Below are 23,596 nucleotides of genomic sequence, written 5' to 3' on the forward strand. Positions count from 1 at the left end.
GAATTGGGAGATTGTGTTACACCTTACTGAGTTACTCTAATCCTTAAGCTTTTTAAAACAAATCTTCTTATGGGTGGTGTCCATTGTTGTATTTGGACATTTAAAATCAAGCATTGAACGGTTGCATCATGTGGACCCGTCATCCATTTACATCACATATCTCACTCCTCATTTCACTTCTTAAAATGACTCATAAAAGCAATTCTCAAATACAACCAGACATGCTGCCTATGGCGTATGTGCACTTAAATACAACTAGCCATTATGACACTAATAAAACAGCTAATTGTTCTGAAAGCTCTCAGAGGAAATGGCAGCCTGGCCTCTATTCCTTCTTTTGCACCAAGTATTATTGTTCAGCAGGGTAATCAAACAGCACTAAGTATCGCTTTAAAGCTTTATTTAGCAGAATTAAAGATAAAGAGTTGGAATGTTTTTCACTTGGTGAAAACATTTAAGTTAAACTGATGAATTTAGGACTGTGATGACAATTTTTGCTGGTCGATATATGTTCCCAGAAGTTGAAATAAATGATAACATTGTCATTTAAAGAATTTTCAACCAATATAATGATACTAATAATGGCATATTTATGCAAGTACACGCTCTCACAGACCAAACATTGTTTTCTAAAAAGAATATTTAAAATTCTAAATGGAAAATATTTTACATCTCTGTAACCAAAATTGCAGTTCAAAAAATAATAATCATTCAGCTTAGACAGGGAAAATAATCATTCAGCTCAGACAGGCAGTTAGTGCAAGCTAACCATTTCGTACTGGATGTCAAATGTCTGCAGCATTTCCCAAAACGATGACTTTTCAACAAATTTAAAAGAGAAGGTACTCTTTAATGACTGATGTCCAAATGGAAATGATTATGCTCGTTTTAATTTATAATGCGATTAATTAATTTATTGCTTATTGTGACAAGCTTAGATGAACAGCAGACTAAAAAAAAAAGGTGAAATGTCACAGAAATCCAATTGATGAAGAGCGTGCTGAAGTGAAGAAAGTCACAGGGTTTGTTTTTATTTTTTGCGGAAAATACACCAAAATAAAAAATGTAAATTTTGTTAAACTTCACTTGTTCCTGCTGAATGACTTCTGCAGGCCTGTCTTCTGGGAGTGCTTCTCTTAAATAGCTCCTTCTCACAGCGCAGAGATTTGGATTTTAAATGAAAGCTCCATTATTAGACTGAAACTGAACCTGCAGTGCAAATTATGCCAACGCAACTCTCCAAGTACCAGACTGGAGCAAGAATGCTTGGTAACTCTGGGAATACAGACCTGAGCTCAGCTCTTCACACTACTGCAACACACAGTTGGGCACGAGTTACAAAAAAAAAATAAATAAATAAAAAAAAAAAAAGTTGCCATGTTTGCAAGCTCGTTTTTGCATTTACAAATGACTGACCATGTGACAATGGAAGGAAATTAAGGTAACTTACTCAATCTGAGTCCATAGAAGAATAACCAGTATGTTCAGAAGACAGCAGAAGAAGCACCTCAGTTCATTCCACAGAAAAAGGCAAAAGGCGAACAGCAGCCATATGCAGCTGAAAATGGAAAGAGGCAAAAGTTAGCTGAATCCAACAAGTTTTAGAACGGCACTCAGAGTTGCAGAATTTCCTGATTCCTCTTTCTCTAATCTCACAGCATACACTTTGAAAGAACTGTCACTTCAGCAGCCACTTTATATATGCTGCGAACCACTTCCTCTTTTTCAGTTCCCTGCCTGTTGGAGGGGGAGGCGTGCTTACTAAGGACTGAAGATTAAAACAGGCGTATAGAAAAAAAACAACTAAAAAAAAACTAAAAAAGGGCCTGATGTAAAAACAGAACATACTTGATAAAAAAAGTAGAGAATAATTCAGTCAAAATTAATAATGTACATGGGAACCATTGTTGTTTTGTAGATACATCTGTAATTGAATTTTAAATGGAAATTATAACTACAGTTTTGTAGATCTAGTTACAAAGGCACAAAAAAATTGATGTTTCAAAATGAAACATACTTTAGGTTCCAAAAAAAAACACATATCTGAAAGTGAGACACAGTTGTTATTAAACTAAAAGGTGGTGCATCATTGCTAAGGTGCATCTTAGCAAATTAAAATAATATTTATTACTTTCCTTCCACTCAACTTTCTATTGATAAGCATGGACTCAATTCAATAAACAGCCAGCTTTCTTTAACATTAGGGTTTTCTGGATTAACCATCTACTGCACAACTGTTAAATCAGCACATTTTGGCATAACATTGCTGAAATACCAAACTATTTCCGTTGGTCTTTTGTAATATTTGAAATTAATTAAATAAATCTTAGGTTTTCAAGTAGTTGTAGAGCCTTATTAAAATTTACAGAAATAAAAACATGCTGAATGTAGCATTCAGCATGTTCTCTCTCTGTAAAATCCGATATGTAAAATATATAGGACATTACGAGTCCAAGAAGTTTTATAATGCCTCATGTTTTCAACTCCTAAGATTTCATGCTCGTTTGTGCACTGTCAACCTGCACTGTCAACCATGAGTCTGCCTTTCTGAAAAGCTGGAGAAGCAACTCAATGAGAACCTTTTGGGAGCAGAATGTAGAATTAAGGGAAAAATAGATTTTCTGTATTAAAGACTAACAACAAAATGTGGAAAAAAGTAATCTCCAATCTCCCAAACATTAAGTAAATGGGGCCAATGTATCAACAAGTCAACAAGAAATGTAGAAATGAATAAGGTAAAAACCTTTTTAGTTGTGTTGATTTGTTGTTTATCAGTTTAAAAACGTGTTTAAAATAACTTAGAGAAAGGACTGTGCAGTTATTCAGCATTCAGTTCCAGATTAATCTCCAAACAATCATGAAAACAATATACTCAAAAGAAATTATATTACTTCGTCATAGTCCACTTTGAAAGTAAGTTCTCATTTTGTCATATTGTAACGATTTTAATTTTAATTATTTTACTATGTATAATTTATTTATGCAGTCATATTGTTTTTAGTTTTTTATTGTGGAGCCCATATCAGACATCCATTCATCCATTTTCTATACACGCTAGTCCCTAGTAGGGTTGGGAGGGTTGCTGGTGCCTATCTGCAGCTAACGTTCCAGGCGAGAGATGGGGTACACCCTGGACAGGTCGCCAGTGTGTCGCATGGCAACATATCAGACATGTAGCATGCAATTCTCACTATATAACTACAGGTTAGCTTGAGATGGATATTACTCATGAAAGCATGTTCACATAAATCTATATAAAATGTATGTACTTTTGGAGGTGCACTGATAAATCAGCCCATTTAGCCCACGGGTACAGTTGCTATGTACTATACCCCTATTTTTTTTTCCCATCTGCACATGCACACATAATAGTCACCACACTGTTACCAACTTGCCAACTTTGCTGCTAAAATTTGCAATTTTCAGACAAAAACGTCAATCTGTGCTCCTCAAAAAACAGACACGAAAACAAACAAGCACTTTAAATGTGTAACCAGCCACATTATTCATCAGTTTTTCTTTTTTATCCACATTTTGACATCTCAAAACATGTAAACATTTGCTTCAAATGTTCGAGAAAAAGCTCTTCAGATGATCCACAGCAGATCTTCAGTTACATTATGTCATTGTTTCTGCTCTGACCATGTTGTCATCACCACTTCCCATTTTTTCCCTCTGAAATTCCCTCCACATTGACCATAAATGAGTTTGGTGCTTCGGTTGCCCTCTGTTGTCGAATACTTCACTGGTCCCAAGTCTGTCTGGATGCTCTGTATTTATCATTCTTTATTCCACCAGACAGAAAGAACAGGTTCTGTCTGAAAGTCAACGGCTTATACTCTATAATGCTGCTGGACATAAAAAGGGGAGCACAGCTCCATATCAGTCACTTCCTGTACTCTCAGTGTTACACTTCCTGCTTTGCAACATACAGTCCGAGGCAATCTGCCAAAACACTGTCGTCTTCATTTCAGTCTACTGCCTGCTGCTCCGTGTTAGCAGCCAATTCTAGCAACATTGAAGAGACACTTCGGCTTTCTCCGCCGCCCACAGCTGCTTTTCTTTACCAGAATCTGACATTTGTTGAGGGAAAAAAAATGCAGGAGCTGGTAATGTAGTTATAAAAAGACCAGTGTTCCCCACACTGCCACTGGCTAATGCACTCAGGAAAAACAACACCAGGCCTTCACAAAGATCCTTCTGACAATGTGTTTTTATCACGTGACTCTACAAAGGTTTTCAGAAACACTGCAGGTAGAGGAAGATGCAACTAAATGCTCCAATCTGGAATGGTTTTGTAACCAATTTGAACAGTGGAAGGTACGAAGATAAATTTACTGGACAAAGTGACTGACATTTGATCCAACATGATAAAACATCATGAGTCATGAAACAACTGGATCAGAGTCTGCAGGTATAGACATTGCACAAAGCGTCCTTCACTACATGAGCTCTCATTTGAACTTTTTCTGAAATGCAGGGGTTTTTTTTCTCCTGTTTGCGTATTACATTATGCTGCAGTCAACTGCAGTATCAGCATTTCACACTGTCAATACAGTAAACCAAAATTCACATGCAAGTTATATTCGGCTGAAGAGTGACTTGAAAGAAATGATAAAATCCTTAATTTAAAATGAGCAGGGCTGATGGGTAACTGATCATTTTCTGAAACAATAACACATCCTGGTTTCACTGCACATATGAAGGAAGCACCAAAGGGACATTGTGGCAGATCAGAATCCCTTTCAATAAAGGTGCAGGACTCACTTTGCAACAGTACAGTGACTATAATTTGCTATGTACTATACCCCTTTGACATCTCAAGATATAAAGGGCATTATAATAATATCTATGATTATTATTAATCTAAGTGCTCTCCCTCATTGCCTAATGAATTGTGTCCACTTTGGGGTGGAACAGGCTCTCCATAGTATATCTACTAGTGTTATGTTGGAAAAAACAAAAACAAAAAAAATATTTTACAACAATCTTATTTTTCAGACAAAGACAAACATATTAAAGCGTAGAGCTATGACAAAAATGGCATTTCCATGAAGAACAGTGGTGGACATACTTTGGCTAATTGACTAATGTGCTAGTAGCCAACCTGATTTTTCATTTAGCCCTTTTACCAACTTTGAAAACATGTCACGCACTTGGCATCCCCTAAACTGTTTTTCAGGATAAATTCTGAAGTGCTAATTTACTTGGCAGTTTTGTAAACATTTGGTTGAATAAAGTTGTACATCTGTGTTGAAGTTTTTGTTTTCAACTTAAGAATTTTTCTAGTAGTTACGCAGACAATAGAGAAAAATGTCTAAACATAAGCTCAATATCTATGGGCAGGGGCACCGCCAGGAATCTTGGGCCCCATGACAAAAAATTAAATTGGGCCACCCTGCGCAACTACTGTTACAGTTTCTTGAGTCCATCTCCATATTTGTTAAAGTTGTCACAATGTTGTGACACTTTGCTATGCGACAGATAATCTGTGAAAAAAAATCAATCTCCTCCAACTCCTCCCTGAACTTCTATTGTTGGCTAAAGTAATGCGCCGTTATGACCAAAAACAACCAATCAGAACCAGGAGGACGGTCTTCGTGCTGTCAATCAACCTCACCACCCTATATGGTGGTGGCACACATGGGTTTGTCCATTTAGTGCCCATGTAGGGCCCATGTGGGCTGTGGCCCTACATGGGCAAACCCATGTGGGGCCATCGTGGAACCCGCGGACAGACCCATATGGGACCCATATATAAGCCCTCCTTTCCCCCACATGGGGCCCACCTAGGCATGCTGGCTGGGCAGGGCCCCGATTTTTTTTTTAATTTCCCGATTCACATTTTATGTGTGTTTTTTTGTAAATGGGTGATCAAGAAGGTAATCAGCCATACATGCAATTAAAGGCACTTTTTGCAAAGAAGGCTTTATTCCAAAAATATTGCTGCATATGAAGTGCTGTTAAATAAAGCTACATTACATGCATCCCAATTTCAAAAAATTATAAAGTGCAAGGGAACAGAAATTGCACACAAGTTATTGCACAGTTAACATAATTGATATACTGTATGATCTACCACAATAGTAGTAGCACTAGCACCTAATCAGATCCGTTTAGTAATGAACTCATAAAATATAAACTAAATAAGTTGAGGACTTGATTAACTTAATGTAAACATAGCTGTTCTTGCTGTTGGAGTTCTTGTTGTGGACCCTGATGACACTTTTACCCTAAAGAGGGAAAATCTAAGCAAAAACTGAAAGAAAAGAAAATGACAAAAACTCTTGTAAACATGCCTAACTGCTTATCAAATAGGTAAACAGTGCATAACATTACTCCTTCCCTTAACAGTTTTGGGAATATTAAGAAGCCTTTGTGTTTCTCTTGTGTGTGAAGTAAAACTGAGTTTCAACACTCAACAAGTATGATACTCTTCCTCACTGAGTTACTTCTTTTTCCAAGTGTATTTGTTACTCCTTGCTGCAGTTTGTCTTTCAAAGTGGTGCTGTAAAACTCTGAACTTGTTTGCTCAAAGTTGAGAGTCCTCAGAAGCTCACTTCTGATGAGCTCAACGGAGCCCCTATACCTGCAGTCACACTATTTGTTGAACATTCTGGAAAATATTCCAGAATGTCCAGCGGGATGCTCAGGATGTGGCTGATGATAGAGAGTGTGTTAGACAGGTCAGCTTCTTTAAAGAGAGTCACACCTATCTGGCAGCCACACATTTAGACCTCCATTCATCTTCAGCATCTTCTCTGAGCCTCTTCAGAATGGGTTTTGCTGTGGAGCATTCATCATAAAGTGCATCCATACTGACTTTATGGATAAGGTTGAGGATGGTGGTCACCCTCTCAATGTCAGTGAAGGTCAAGGTGCCATTGTGTAGAGAGAGAGAGGTTGCCGTGAGAACAGCCAGGTTTCTTCAAAAAAATTTAACCACCAGAAGATAAATCTCCACTATGTCTCCATCTTCCTCAGTCGATTCCTCACTGAGCTGCAACATAGCACGATGAACAGGGGCGCCTTATAGGGGGGAAAGGTAGGACAATTTACTGACAAGGACCAAGGGCCCTTCACTGACAGGGGGCCCCCCACAAAAACATTAAAACATATTATAAAAAATATATAGACATACATATATACACACACACACGGTATATATATATATATATATATATATATATATATATATATATATATATATATATATATATATATATATATATATATATATATATACACCTCCAAAGAGGTGCAATGAAAAGACCAGTACCTAAGAAGTACAACCAGATGCCCATACCTGAAGCACTCGAAACTGCCAAACAAAGGCTCCAAGCCTTGGCCAGCCGCCTAAAGAGATACACAAGAGAGAATGAAGCCAGGAGGATTAACCGGCTCTTCTCCACCCAACCAGCTAAAGTGTACTCTCAATGGCAGGGTAATAACAACAGAGCAGACCCACCAAGGCTGGAGACTGAACAATACTGGAAAGGCATATGGGAAAGGGAGGCGTCCCACAACAGCAATGCACAGTGGCTAACCTCTCTACGAGAGGACCACAGCAACCTCCCTGAACAAGCCCCGGTAACCATCACTGTGGCAAATGTCCAAGAAAGAGTCTCAGGTATGAAAAACTGGACAGCACCAGGGCCTGACATGATCCATGCCTACTGGCTAAAGAAACTCACTGCCCTCCATGAGCGACTGGCAGTTCAACTGAACCAGCTGCTACAGAATGGGACTCACCCTGAATGGCTAACTGAAGGGCGCACAATCCTGATCCAGAAGGATCCCTCAAAGGGTTCAGTCCCATCCAACTATCGGCCGATAACCTGTCTCTCTACAACATGGAAGCTCATGTCAGGCATCATAGCAGCTAAGATAAGCGGGCACATGGATAAATACATGAACACGGCACAGAAGGGCATCGGCATAAATAGCAGAGGAGCCAAACACCAACTCCTTGTAGACCACACAGTCACCCGAGACTGCAAAACCCGACACACCAACCTGTGCACCGCTTGGATTGATTACAAGAAAGCCTATGACTCAATGCCACACACTTGGATCATTGAATGCTTAGAGATGTACAACATCAATAGGACTCTAAGAGCCTTCATTGCAAACTCGATGGGGCTGTGGAAAACCACCCTTGAAGCCAACTGCAAACCACTTGCACAAGTGTCCATCAAATGTGGCATATACCAAGGAGATGCTCTGTCCCCACTGCTGTTCTGCATAGGCCTGAACCCCCTTAGCCAAATCATCAACAAGACTGGCTACGGATACCGACTCAAGAATGGGGCCACAATCGGTCACCTCCTCTACATGGATGACATCAAGCTGTACGCCATGTCATTCGGACTAGAGAAGTGTGGCCGGATGGTTACAAAGAGAGGGAAGGTCATCCACACAGAAGGGGTCTCACTCCCAGAGGGAACAATAGCAGACATAGAGCACAGCTACAAGTACCTGGGAATACAGCAAGCAAATGGCAACCTCGATGAGGTCACAAGGAAAGGAGCCACAGCCAAATACCTCCAACGAATAAGGCAAGTCCTGAGAAGCCAGCTCAATGGCAAGAACAAGATCCGTGCAATAAACAGCTATGCCTTACCAGTAATCAGATACCCTGCCGGAATAATTAGCTGGCCAATGGAAGAGATAAAGGCCACGGACGTTAAGACTCGGAAGCTACTAACCATGCATGGAGGGTTCCACCCCAAATCCAGCACCCTGAGACTGTACACAAGCCGTAAGGAAGGAGGCAGAGGACTAGTGAGTGTGAGAGCCACTGTCCAGGATGAAACATCCAAGATCCATAAATACATCAAGGACAAAGCCTCAATGGACGATGTGCTTAGCGAATGTCTCAGACAATGGGGAACAGAGGACGAGGTGCTGGAGGAACCATCATGGGAAGACAAGCCCCTACATGGGATGTACCACCGACAAATAACTGAAGTGGCTGATATCAGGAAATCCTACCAATGGCTGGAGAAAGCTGGACTCAAGGACAGCACAGAGGCCCTCATCCTGGCCGCCCAGGAACAGGCACTAAACACCAGAGCAATAGAGGCTCAGATCTACCACACCAGACAAGACCCAAGGTGTAGGTTGTGCAAGGAGGCCTCTGAGACAGTCCAGCACATAACAGCAGGGTGCAAGATGCTGGCAGGGAAAGCATACATGGAACGACATAACCAAGTGGCGGGCATAGTGTACAGAAACATCTGTGCCGAATATGGACTGGAAGCCCCGAGGTCAAAGTGGGGAACACCCCCAAAGGTGGTGGAGAATGACCGAGCTAAGATCCTGTGGGACTTCCAGATCCAAACAGACAAGATGGTAATGGCGAACCAACCGGACATTGTGGTGGTGGATAAAGAACAGAGGAAAGCCGTTGTGGTGGATGTAGCAATACCAAGTGACCACAACATCAGGAAAAAGGAGCATGAGAAACTGGAGAAATACCAGGGCCTCAGAGAGGAACTGGAGAAGGCCTGGAAGGTGAAGACCACAGTGGTGCCTGTGGTCATAGGGGCCCTCGGGGCAGTCACCCCCAAACTGGAGCAGTGGCTCAAACAGATCCCAGGAACAACATCAGACATCTCAGTCCAGAAATGTGCAGTTCTAGGCACAGCCAAGATACTGCGCAGAACCCTCAAGCTCCCAGGCCTCTGGTAGAGGACCCGAGCTCAGAGGATGAAAGAGACCACCCGCGGAGGGTGAGAAGGGAATTTTTTTTTTATACACATACATACATACTTTTTTGTTACAGAAATAAAAAACATTTGTTTCTGTAGGGTTTATTACTGTTAGGGTTTTTAAATTGTTACCAGTAAAAATTTAATGTTACCCCTCCTAGACCAAAAAACACACATCTATACTTGTAAACACCTCACTGAATCTGCATGAAATGATTCTTTCCTGCTTAGCACACCTGATGGTGACAATGTTCAGCAGCAGTGAGTACAAGACAAGAACGACTGTGGCAGTTACTATGCCGTAAAGAAAAATAATGAAGTCAAGGTTTCAAAAACATTTGAGATAAGGGAGAGAAAAAGACAAGAGTGTGAATTGTGACACGGTTTTTCTCCAAGAGAGGTGAGTAGACTGTGTGAGATTATCAACCATTCAGCATAACTGGCTCAGCGATAGACTGCGATTTGCCTCCATAGCATTTAATGAATTAAAGAAAAGAAATACCAAGACATTCATATATTTAACTTGCCCCTGTACCTTTTACCACACTTAACAGATAAGTCAGTTAGCAGCAGCTCTATCCCCCCAATACCAGCATAACCTTTAACCCCTGTCCCAGTGAAAAAGGTGAGCAACACTGTGTCCAATGACAAGCCAGTCAGCATCATTCCAGGGAGTCTTTAGGGATTTCTCTGCATCTTTGCTCTTTTCACAATTACTCAAGAAGAAGGTCGCGGATACAAGCGGCCGATATGGGTTTTCTCCGTAGGGTGTCTGGGCTCTGCCTTAGAGATAGGGTGAGAAGCTCGGTCATCTGGGAGGGACTCAGAGTTGAGCCGCTGCTCCTTCACGTTGAGAGGAGCCAGTTGAGGTGGCTCGGGCATCTGGTTAGGACGCCTCCCTGGTGAGGTGTTCCAGAGACATCCCACCGAGAGGAGGTCCCGGGGAAGACCCAGGACACGCTGGAGGAACCATGTTTCTCGGCTGGCCTGGGAACATCATGGGATTCTCCCGGAGGAGCTGGAACAAGTGGCTGGGGAGAGGGAAGTCTGGGCCTCCCTTCTTAAGCTGCTACCCCCACAACCTGAACCCAGATAAGCGAAAGAAAATGGATGGATGAACAATTAGTCAACAAAAACAATATATTTGTTGCTGACAGAAATTCAAAAACTCTTTATAAAATAATTAAAAAAAAAAACCCTGTTACGTCCACTCTCGCATTTCAAAATATCCAAAAAACACAAAAATGCCAGAGCAGTCCAGGAGGAGGGTTTCGACTCGCTCAAAACAAATAAAGCACTCGCGGAGACTCTTTCCTGTTTCCAAAAGGTTTCTTTTACTTACAAACATAACAAAAAGTAATCTCCGAGTTGACTTCAACAAAAAACTTAATTTGCGGTACAAAATCATTTCACTCCTCACTCCTTCACCAAACAATCAGCTCAGCACCAACAGCTGTTTCTGCCTGTTAATCACTGCCCGAACCTGACTGACAAGGAGGAGGGTCTAAAAAGAACAATTAAATACATACATAATTAAATATACAAAATTGAGCTACCATTAATTTGTCATTAAATCTGTGGAAATTAATTTAGCAATGAATAAATTTATCTAATTCTTAATAGGCTCCAACAACCCCAAAAAACAGCCTCTTGTCTGGACTGGAGACGGTCCACACAGTTTTACCTTAACTTGCATTTAAATTACAGATATCAGTTACCACGTCCCTCCTGACCTGTCCTCTCCTAAGTGAAATTAAAGCTGCAGTGTGTAACTTTTATAAAAAAAAAATTTTATTTATTTTTTATGTTGTGAAAGTATGGCACAACATATCGTATTTTCCGCACTATATGGCGCACCTAAAAGCCTTCCATTTCCTCAAAAGCCGACAGTGCGCCTTATAATCTAGTGTGCCTTATATATGGACCAATATTGAGCCACAACAGGTCTAGCAACTACGGTAAGCAGCCGCCAACTTCATTTTCGCCCATAGGAGAAGAAGCACACGGTGCATGTTGGGATAGTTGTCAGAACGCTGGTTTGTAATCTATTAATAAAGTTTGACTGACCCATCTACCTACCGACCATCTACAATCAGGTCGTCTGCAGGTCATTTAGCACCACGTTCTCCACGAACATTCTGTGCGCGAACGGAGAAGGGTGACCATCGTCCAGCCACGCCCCGCCCCAGTCGCTGACGGCTCTCCTCGCCGACCGGAGTCGGACTGTTTTGTTGACATTCCGTTTAGTGCAGGTCCAGTGGATGCATAACTTAACTCCAGCCTCTACTGTAGCATCTATTCTATGCGCTTTATATTGCGGTGTGACTTATATATGAAAAAAGTTTTAAAATAGGCCATTCATTGAAGGTGCGCCTTATAGTGCGGAAAATATGGTACTTTGTATGGCACAAAGTGTGACAAATTAATTTCCTCTGCCTTCTGCCAGTGCTATCTACAAACAACCAATCAAAGAAAGGATGTGGATTTTAGCACTGTCAATCACAATCTCATGTAGCTGCTCATCCTCCCTCCCCCTCGCTCTGCTGCAACTAGCATAACCTGTTGGGAATGCTCAGTTTCATTGGCATAACTACCAATGACGGCAGATAAAGTTTTCCTGCAACAATAAGTCATTTCTACACCATTAACCCATTTAGCAGTGAGTGAATGAAGTTGATTGACAGCACCAAGACTGTCCGCCTGGTTCAGAATGGTTGTTTTTGGTCGGAACGTTGCATTACTTTAGCTAGCAATAATAGCTAAGGAAGGAGGTGGAGGAGATTGATTTTTTTCACAGGTTATCTGTGAAAAAACACAGATATTTAACAAATATGGAAAAAAACATTTTTTGTTAAAGTTAAGTACTGCAGCTTGAATAAAATGCAAATGCATAGCATTTTTTGAGAAGTCTAGATTGTTTTATGTATATTTTGCACGTTGTCTATGACTGTTGCAAGTGGGGAGAGATCTTTCAGTAAGCTAAAGCTAAAAAAATTTAATCAACCCATTTGCTATATTGTATTGCATGTAAAATTCACGCTAGTATCAGTATTGGACCAAAGAAAGCAAGGCAGTTGCAAGCCTTTAAAATTGTGACGCTTTATATGCGTCAGATAGACTCAAGAAACTGTAAAAGTAGTTGCACAAGGGAGGCCCAATTAAAATTTTTTGCCACATGACATCAGTGTTACTGATGAAGTAATACTTCACTGCAGTCCAGGATTGCAGCAGCTGGATGATGGCTGGATTTAGAAACAACCACCTGGTTGCGACATGTTGCAGAATTTCCTGGAATTCAACATCACAAAACTCCGAGTGACTTTCTTCTTCTGGCTGATGTGGAAAAGTAGCCATAGATTTTTAACACCACATTTTCCACATCTACAATGAGCTCATCAAGACCATGCTTCACTGTGTTGTGCACTATATGTGCATGACAGTTTCCTTGCAGAAGATTTTTTTTTTTGCCTCTTTCTCAAGCTGGTGAAGATGGAGTTGTGAATTCCGTAATTGACATGGGTATTGTCTGCACTGAAAGCTGTCAGTGATCAAGCAGTACACCAAATTTTTCAAGCAACTGCTCCATCAGTGCTGCAATCCTAGCAGCAGACTCATCTGGATTCTCTATGAAATCAAGCATTTTGCTGGTGATCCCACATTCTTAAGTGAAATAATGAATAGCAAGGGGAAACACCTTCCAGTTGCCTTTATTTGAGGTATCAGTCTGCACTGAAAAAGGGAATGGTTTATCCAAAGTGAGGGCCCTGGCAACATCCCCCACTGCCTTTTGAGCAAGGACATCTTTAACTATTGCCTGTAGGGCTGTTGTAAACGAATATTTTAGTAATCGAGTAATCTATCGATTATTCTTACAATTAATCGAGTAATCGGATAAAAAAAATTATAAAATGAAATATTGGTAAATCTGGCATAATACCGGTGTTACTATCAGATATCAATATCAGTCCAATTTTTCATATTTGAGCATCCCTAACAGTTGCTTTTTTGTAGTTTAGAAAACTAACCTGTAACAATAATAGCTCACTTTCTAAGTTAACCAGAAGAAAAGTTATAGAAAAATCTGAAATTATATTGAATTTAATAACAAAGAGGCAGGCTCACAAATATGCTTATAAAAAATGTCTACAATCCAGCTTTTAGTTTATGTATTCATCTTCAGTGAGTTTAATAGATTAATTAAACTCACCTTGCCACCTAACCTGTCACGCTTTGGGTTTGAAAATACGGGAAATGCCGCCTGGAGTGGGAGGAGAGGGCGAATGAACGAACTTAAGATGGGGTGGAGGGGAGGAAATAGACCAGCGGACTGACAACCGTTAGACCGGGGGACGAACACAGGGGGAAGCAATACGGGATATTTACGACACCTTCACTGGTCACACTCAGAAACTCATCTACCAGCCATGTACGATGCGCTCCGCCACCCGTTTCTTCAGACCGGGATATGAAATTTATTGTGCGGTTCGTCGGTAAAGCTACATTTACACGGTAAGCATCAGCTACTCAGCCACCCGCCCTGTTCAGGCTATCCGCTCACCTCAGCGCTCTTCCCGCCGTTCGCTTTCAACCAGCAGCCCTGGAGGAGAAATGCTGCCGTACTCCAGGCATTCCCCCAGTCATTTTAAGGATGCTTATTGGTTCCCCAAAAAACGATAAAAAGTCGGGCATTATCATCAATCAATAAAATCCCCACGGGCCAATCTTGAAGATTGGACTTTATGCCGCTGAGACTTAGCTTTTGTCAACAACTCAGAGGCGGAAGTGAGAGCTCCGCGCAACGCAAATTAAGTCCCGGCCGGAACACGGTGTGCTAACTAATAAAACATAAATTAACGAAGCTTCGAGGCAGGTAAATTTTCCTCGAGGAATTTTAGTAATCGAGGTACTCTAATCATTCGAGGAATCGTTTCAGCCCTAATTGCCTGTGCCTTTGTTCTCTCAAAGGTTATTTTCTTAATTTTTGAATCAGCTAGGCATTTTTGATTCCATTTGTGTGAACAGTCAGCACTGTTGTAGCTCAGGTTATGCCTCACTATGTGGTATACTTGCGTCAGCTCAGCTGCAGTAACGTAGAGTGAATGAGTGAGAGTAAAAATTATTTAAATACAGTCAGTGTAAATGCCCGTTCCATGTTTGTGTGCCGATTGTGGGTTGTTGCCCATGGTGCCCAGTTGGGGGCGCTGTGGTTTGGTTCACGTTGAATTGGTGTCTTCATTTGAACCATAAAGTAGGAGGAGGAGGGTATTCTTTTTTCTTTTGACTCTGGACTGCGGCAGTCAGAACAGACTGTTAAAACCAGCGCAACACGGACTTTGTGGACTTCTGCAGCCCTTGTACAGCGGAGCGAGGTGCATGTTTGGAACTGTTGGTTTGTGAAGTTGATGTTTCGTGCGATGTATTCATGTTTTGTGTCAAACAAGGGAGCTAAAGCAAATGTATTTTGTTCTTTCAGTTTTCACGGTGTATTCAGTGCATCTCAACAAACTTGGTTTGAAAGAAGTAAATGCTACCTACTGTACCCGTCGAAGCTCTCCGTTTCTTTTTTGAGTGTGAGGGACTGCTAAGTCATAACATCCAAACTGTTTAGTCACACTGATACAGAAATTTATAAAATGATCATTGAACTTTGAATTATTAATATTTTTTGACAAAAACATACACAGAAAGCTCTACAAGCAATTTAGGTCTACAAAATGTATATATAATTGAAAAAGTAAAAATTTTCTATTTAAAGTATTTCCCTGATTTTTGAGAACTAGGCAAAAACAGGTTTGAATTTAGAAAAAAATCAAATGTTTTAAATCAAAATATACTAATAGCCCTAGGGCTGAAACGATTCCTCGATTGATTTGAGTACCTCGATTATTAAAATTCCTCGAGGAAAATTTATCTGCCTCGAAGCCTCGTTAAATTATGTTTTATTATTTAGCACACCGTATTCCGGCCGGGTCGTTATTTGCGTTCCGCCGCGCTCTCACTTTCGCCTGTGTTGTTGACGAAAGCTAAGTGTTAGCAGCATAACGTCCAGTTTTCAAGTTCGGCCTTGGAGGATTTTACTGATTCATGATAACGTCCGGGTTTTTGTCGTTTTTCGGGGGACCAATACACATCCTTAAAATGACGGGAGCAATGCTTGGAGTATGGCAGCTTTTCTCCTCCCCGAGCTGCTGGTTCAGAGCGAACGGCGGGATTATTTATACAGGTGAGCGGATAGACTGAACACTGCGGGCGGCTTTGCTTTAGATGCATAGCTTTACTGAAAATACCGGGAAATAAATTTCAACAAATGGGTGGCGAAGAGCATCGTGACGTTACATACCTGGGAGATGTGTTTCTGTGTGTGAGGAATGCAGACCGTGTCAAATCCCGTCGCTAACACAAACGCTATAAATGACTGGGCAAGGTGAGAGTTCATCTATTAAACTGACAGCAGATGAATACATAAACCAAAAGCTGGACAATAGACATTTTTTATAATAGTCTCCTCACAAATAGATAGGCTATTTGTGAGGCTGCCTCTTTATTATTACATTGAATATAATTTCAGATTTTTGTACAACTTTTCTTCAGGTTAACTTAAAGTGAGCTATTATTGTTACAATTTTCTAAACTACAGAAAAGTAATTGTTAGGGAAGCTCAAATGTGGAAAAACTGGACTGATATTGATGTGCAATAGTAATATTGCTGTTATGTTAGATTTACCAATGTTTTATTTTATCTTTTTTTTAATCTGATTACCCAATTAATCGTAAGAATATTCGATAGATTACTCGATTACTAAAATATTCGTTAACAACAGCCCTAAATAGCACCATAGAAGATTACCTTGGCTGTCAGACAACATTATGGTGCAAGTTCATAATTTTGTGTTTTGCCATAAAAATCAAGAAAATACCTTGAACCATTTTGTTAACACCATTAGGCAGACAGACGTTGATGTCCGATAGTTGACAAAACACACCTTTAGAGGTATGAAAAAAAAAGAAATTGTTCACAGTAGAAACCTTTCTTTGACCTTTGCTGACAAACATCGCTAGTCTCCATTTGTAATTCATATATTTATGCAATAATTTAAATAAAGTCTTCCTGTTTGAATTAGTTGGTACTGGCACATTATGGTTTCTGCAATATAAAAAATTATAATCAAATGAATATTCTTACAGGAAGTAATTCAAAAGACAAGTCTAATAAAGGGAAATTTAAATAAAATTAAAGGTTAAATGTTTCACAAATCACAAACTTGCTTTTAGATATCTTATTTGTATTTGTTCCTTCAAAGGTCATGTATATTTACACTAATTCTACTGTATATTAAGTTAATGATCATTCAGACTTATCCTAAACAATCAAACCACAATAGTCTAATAAATGCAAAATAAGAAACTTTATCATTAAAAACAATGTTCTGTACCATATCAATCTCCAGAGATGACTGTGGTATGAAGAACTGAGACACTGATGCCTGGGTCTTCTGAGCTGTTAAGTTTCTGCAGTCAGTTTAATCTCCGTCCAGACAAAAATACTGGACGGAGATTAAATTCACCTATATGAAAATATAGTTGAGCGGAAAGTTTTGATGAGTTTGGGGGGGTGGAAAAAAGGTCAATGAAAATCTTCCAGAGTGGTCAAAGTTTACCATAAATTTTGTCTAAAGCTTGTTTCTGTTAAGAAAATAAATTTAGAATATGCTAATTTTAAAACTTAACATGTCTTGATTGAAATAGCCTAATTATAGTTTTCAGATTAATAACTTATTCTTCCCTATTGACCTTTATTTTACCTGTAGTTACAGCAGATTGTTTGCTAAGATCTTTTTGAACTGCTCTTTGTCTGTGTGGGAAAACAATCAGGAGAGGTTCCAGCTTTTACACTGATCTGTGAAAAGCCGTAAAACAGCAGGAGTTCAGGCCAGTAGAGGAGAGTCTCTGCTTCCACTTTGTTTAGACAAAGGGCACAAATGGCCTTTGATCTTGGAAATAAATTGCAGGGAGTTTCTAACTTTAGAGAGGGACAGAGACAGCTCCTGGTTGGTTGAGCAAAGATATGCCTTATTTGAATAAATTAAAAGACAAGAATACACCTCTACTATAAAACTTTCTACACAGGAGTAACAAATCAGATTTGCTCTTGCAATTCTCCAAAGACGTCTTTGCTTTTCTTTCTCTTTCTTTCCTTCTTCTTTTCCATTTGTCTCAGGTAAATGAATGTATGTCTCTGTTGTTCTGCAGTTTCTGTTGTAATTTCATACGTTGTCTTCTATTGGATTAAACTCAAATTCTGTGACGTCAACACTCATTGTTTTCTGTGTGGTTTTACTTCGGCCCACCAGGAGAACCTGGGATCCGTGAGAAGAAGATAGAGCCAGAGACTTTACAAAATTTATTATAACCTAAAATCTTCTTCAACATTACCTGGCTGAAAATTTTTGGTTACCATTGCTTTGGAAAAAGATGACCATTTTTAAATAATTTGTGAGGCAGCAATTTGTGTTCACACTAGAAAAGAAACAGTAACAAACAAGGTACAAATCATTTTCCGACATTGGAACAAACCCAGAAGTGGTAGAGAAGTTGGCATTAGCTGCTAATCAAATATGCCGTTTCACAATTTCATTGAATTTCAAGGTCAGAATCTAAAATACTTGGCCTGAACAGGATCATTCTACCATAAACAGAGATTCTATGAGAAAAAAAAATCAGAACTCATTGTTAGGACAATAGATTTAAGGGTTTCCCTCAGTGTATTATCAGCCTGGTGGGCTACCAGGCTTTACTTGCCCCCACCAGGCTAAGTATTGTTTGAGGGGTTTTTTATATTTACTTTTTCTAAGACCTTGTAGATGATGTTTAAGTATTGTCAATATCACTGATGTAATTATAAGGTGATATTTTCAAATTCCCTGTCAGTTTTAACATTTTTTTAACTCACAGCAGTAGTACACCCCACAGTAGATCACCATATCTCATCAGAAAACAAGTTTTCTGGTAGAAATCCTGGATTTTATAAAACACTGATTTGTAAAACTTTTCTTCAGCTAATGAAAAAAAACAATGTAGTTTTCCCACAAATATTGCTAAAATTTTCTCATGAACATGATTATATTCACTATTTGTTCTTCAACTAAATGTAGTATATCAGTAGCATCAAATGCTACTTAGGTTTACCAAGTAAACCTAAGTTTACTTGGTAAACCTTGCTAATTTAATAGTTTATAAATTAGCGATTTACAGTCTATGTCTGTGTACTCCAAAGCTTTGTAGAAAATAGTATGGTTGGGTGTGATGTCTGCCCAAAAATAAATAAAATCTAAAAACTTAAGTCCAAATCTTCCCAGAAATAATAAAAAGATAATTCTGTCCTCTATGATTTAGAAACAAGGTTTTGCACCCAACTTGCATTTTAAATGTATAAACAGTAAAGAGCTGTGAGTTTAGAGACATCAAATAAAGAACTTCTGCTTTTAAGCCTTGGATGTGCCATTTAGCCTTTGCCATTTTTGGTATTAATAGGCGAAAATAAAACAAAAAAAAAAAAACAAACATGAAAACTGCAAGGGCAGATTTACACCATCAGCAAAGCTTGTCAGTTACATGTGCGGAATGTTATCTTCATTTGACTCCCATATTTACACATCAGAGCATCTGCATAGACGAGATGTCCTCACACCTCAGTCATTCTGCCATGATTTAAATAGAGTGGCCTTTTACAAGCTTTGTGGATGTTGATCACAAAAGAAAGTAGAATTTTAGGTCACAGTTGGTTTATAGCCAATTTTCAAGCATGGTCCGAACATTAAGGGAACAGTTTTCTGCTAAATCAACTGCAGAAACAATTGTCCAGCCTCATATTGGCCTTTACAAGAGGTCACATCTCGTCAACTCTTTGATCTTTACTTCACAAATTATCAAAGCAAAAATTATGCGCATTCATGGGAATTATTAAAGTAACTACAGTAGTAGGGATGCAACACAAAGATCGTCAGTGGGAATACAAACTCACAGCAGCTACAGAGAAGCTCAGCATGATTCAAGTTGGTGGAAGAGTCCTCTTGGTACCTGTCTTTCTAGCTCACTGTACGAAGCTTGAATTAGAATTTTTGGCCGGAATAGATGAGGAAGCTGCCCTGTCAACTCTATACAGATAAACTAACAGAATAAGGTTGTAAATACAAGTTATTGAAGGAAACACAAAAAATACATTAATGCACGTGGTCATGAGTGTCGCTGTAGGCTGGACGGAGTGATGCAGAGCTCACATGTTCCATACAGGCAACTGAGCTCCACAACATAATTCGTTTCTACCACTACTGACACACACTGAGCAGCTATGAGAATATTTACAGACCACAAGCCAAAGTGTAATCCAAAATACTGATGGAGCTCATGTTGGATCTACTCTCCATATCGCAGTGAGAAGCTCTTAAAAGTTAAATTTAAATAAAACATAACTGAAACCGACACTCCCTTGTTGGGATGCCAACAAGTGCTGGGATCATCCCACTGTGACACACCAAGACCTTAAGCTGTTTTCACACCTAATAGTCTGGTAGACTTGGTTCAATTGGAGACAAAAATTATAACGTTTGTTACATTTTCAGCTGGTGTGGTTCACACTGCACCGTGTCAAATTAAACAAACCATTTAATAAACCTGTGGTGGCACTGTACCAAGAGCCACTGAAGGAAAAGACACAAAAACCTCTGAAGACAACACTGAACCATACCTGTCAAGTTTTGGGCTTGAGCATATGGGAAATGTCACCATCCGGTGCTACTGTTGGTGTAGGATGAAGAGACCAACATGAGAGCGGGGGATTGGACGGAACTAGTGGCAGCACAATACGAGATATTTACAGGAAAATAATGATGGAGCATGGCAAGAAAGGAAGGTAAAAAAAAAACAGTAGTTTCCCAGACAAAATGGGAGACTTGACAGGTACGCACTGAACACATTTTTTTTTTTTCAGGAAATTTTAGCAAAAAGGGAATGGCATGAGATTTTAGCGGTTGTAATCTGTGGTCCACTTGCATTCACATATGCATTTGAACCACACCAGAGTTCACGTCAACCGAATAGAGACCGAGGGGTACCACAGTTTGCTTTTTTTTGTCTGCATCAGAGTTCAATTGTGCACACACTTCAGCAAACAAACTAATGTTGGATTAAAGTGGACTAAACAGGGCTGGTGTGAATGCCCCCTTAAAGCTACAACAAGCTCAACTAATTCCATGAGAAAGCATTTAAGTTAAAGAAGCCACATGATCTCATCCATAGGAGTTTTCAATACTATTGCGTAACAACCAAAACATGACTGATGAAACCCTACCACAAACTATCTGGTGAAATAACTGGAATGCCTTTACACACCCAAAGTTCTCACTGAGTTTCAGCCAATGTAGGAACAATCTTAATTCCAAATAAACTAACTACAAAATGTGAAAGTAGACCGTTTATCACTCACAGCTCGATGAGGTCAAGTCATACTTTGATGAATTGGTGTAAACTTCCTTTTGTAGGCTGAAACTAGAACCCCAGTTAAACCTGGTGTTGGCCCCAAGAAACTTTTGTTTGAATACAGAACAGAAGCAACTTAATAAGAGTGTTATTTTTGTGATTGGGGGAAGAGGGAAAGAGGAAAGATGTCTGCTTGAAAATAGCAAACCAGAATTACAAAATCAGCTCAGCCACAAAGGCCTAACAGAGGTGGCTCCATAATGTGTCAATGTATGACTACATACTTTAAACACGCATTGCAGAATCAGCTGAACGTCATTCGTGTAAATGCTGAGCAACTTCTATCTCTACAACTAAAGGTCACAACATCTCTTGTTTTGGCCTTCAAGAAACTTAGTTTCTCGATGAAATGATCACCTGCACATAGATAGGGACCAGCAACCCTCCCGACCCCACTAGGGACAAGGGTGCACAAAAAATGGATGGATGGATGGATTTTAATGCAGTACTAAACACGTGTTACCACATTATTGGCACAAACAGAATAAATACTTTTTAAAAATCCTGGAAGATTATGTGCAATAACACTATATTTGCAATAGATTGTGCACTCCTAGCAGACTGTTATGAACCACTTAGCCCATGGCACATGAAGGTTCTTGGCTTCATAAAAATCAAAGGAATCAATTTTTAGGGCAACTAAAGGTGAATTCACACTAGCCCCATTTCATCTGCTGACTATAATTCGTCTGGTTACAAAGTCAGGTTTGTTTGGGGAAGCATGAATCCGCCATCGAACTCGGATGTGGAACAAAAAAGTTAACTGTGGTCCGCCTAAAGACTAAGTGGTTTGGTTGAAGTAAACTCTTGCTCTGCTTGAATGCATATGTGGGGATCCTTCCAAAAGCAGGACACAGACTACTCTATCAATAGACTACAGGGCATTCTGGGCAAATACATCCAAAACAAACAAGCTAGCAGGAGAATTTGCTTGTGGATTATTATCAAAGATAAAAGAGAAATCCTACAACTGCTAAAATTTCACACCTCTTCAGTTTTGTACAATCCATCCTGATCACTGAACTGGTGATAATTTTGGAAAGAACTCTGCAATTACATAACAGACTTCTAATTGTCTTCTTTAATTCCTGTTCCAATTCTAAACCATTTCACTCAGGTGTGTGACAGTGGACACATCTTAAGGGTTGGCAGGATACCAACCCTTGAGGACTGGATTTAAAGACCTCTTCTCTAGAGTTTGTAGGAACAGCTAATTCGGGGATGTCCAAAGTCAGTCATTTGGTTCTCTCCCTGGTTTAACACACATGGATCAAATAATGGCTCATTTGCAGGTCTCTGCAGAACATCAATATGCTGAGGAGGCACAAACTACCACTGGGGAGAGCACGAAAACATGCAAGATACCAGCCGCTGAGGACCAGCTCTGGAATTATCTAGATCTGTCAAAGAAACTTAACATATTCCATTTTTCATATCTACCATTTGTTGGCTGTCTGTGTTCTGTTTTGCTCAATGCTATATATACTATGTGTTGCTTTTGGTGACCAGTTAAGAAAAGATTTTTTTAAAAAGTATTAATGCAAATCATGTGGCTTTGAAGCCATTAAAACGTGAACAATGTTTGGGCTGCTCTAAGCAACAAGATACTTTCCTGTAAACAGATTCTGATACAGGGAAACCCCAAACCGCATTGTAACAGAGGTGACTTTCTGATAAAGCTTTCAATCCTTGTGCATCTTCAGGTCCAACTAAATGTTATACCATTAAGTGTTATAAGTGTTATACCATTACTTGAAACATAGTAAGTGCCACTTTCCTCAGCTGCCATATGGTGGCAGGAGCAAAGACACTTTGCCTTCTGGACAGGACTTTTCCAATTTAATAAGAAATTCCAGGAAGTCCTGATAGGTCCCTTCCACTGTCAGATTTGGTCATTGTCATAATCACATCCACTTCAAACTTATGAGCAATTTCAGTATTTGTTGAACAGGAGACGGGAACTAAAAAGTTCTGCCCGGAATGTCCCAAATCTGGCCTGAAGGAGCAGACGGATGTCATTTTTGGTCATGCGTCCCTGGGAAAGAGAAGTGATTTCTCTGCTGCTTGGAGGCTTGCTTAGGACCCAAGCCTCCATGGGGCCCTAAGCAAAATCTGGTTTTGGAGCCCTCTAGTTCTGCTAACAATGTGGACTGGCTGCAATCAGCAGCCCAATCATTAGATCATTCACACACCTGCTATAAACTTATTGCATCTCTGGCAGTGCTGTTTACATTATAAACATGTATAATAGGATACATTTATTGGCCAACCGATTTATCGACCAGTTAATTTCTGGGCGCTGATGTCCTTAATTTTGGGGGATCGTGATTGGCCGATACTTGCATATG

At 39.8% G+C, this 23,596-nt stretch overlaps 1 protein-coding gene across 3 annotated transcripts in view; it reads right to left on the minus strand.

Annotated features, from left to right (window-relative positions):
* wipf1b (WAS/WASL interacting protein family, member 1b) overlaps positions 1–23,596 on the minus strand; it is a 53,146-nt gene that overhangs the window by 24,022 nt on the left and 5,528 nt on the right. The window contains exon 2 of one of the 3 annotated variants that reach the window (XM_014991125.2): positions 1,451–1,558. The exons of 1 other annotated variant lie outside the window; for it this stretch is intronic. The gene's annotated coding sequence lies outside the window, so the exon portion shown is untranslated. Of the gene's footprint in view, positions 1–1,450; positions 1,744–23,596 lie in introns of those variants that run through there. One more of the 3 variants, XM_088012820.1, reaches the window with a different exon arrangement.

This window comes from Poecilia mexicana, unplaced genomic scaffold (genome assembly GCF_051168715.1).
Source record: "Poecilia mexicana isolate PSO_F unplaced genomic scaffold, ASM5116871v1 scaffold_15, whole genome shotgun sequence".
In the NCBI taxonomy this organism is placed as follows: Eukaryota; Metazoa; Chordata; class Actinopteri; order Cyprinodontiformes; family Poeciliidae; genus Poecilia; species Poecilia mexicana.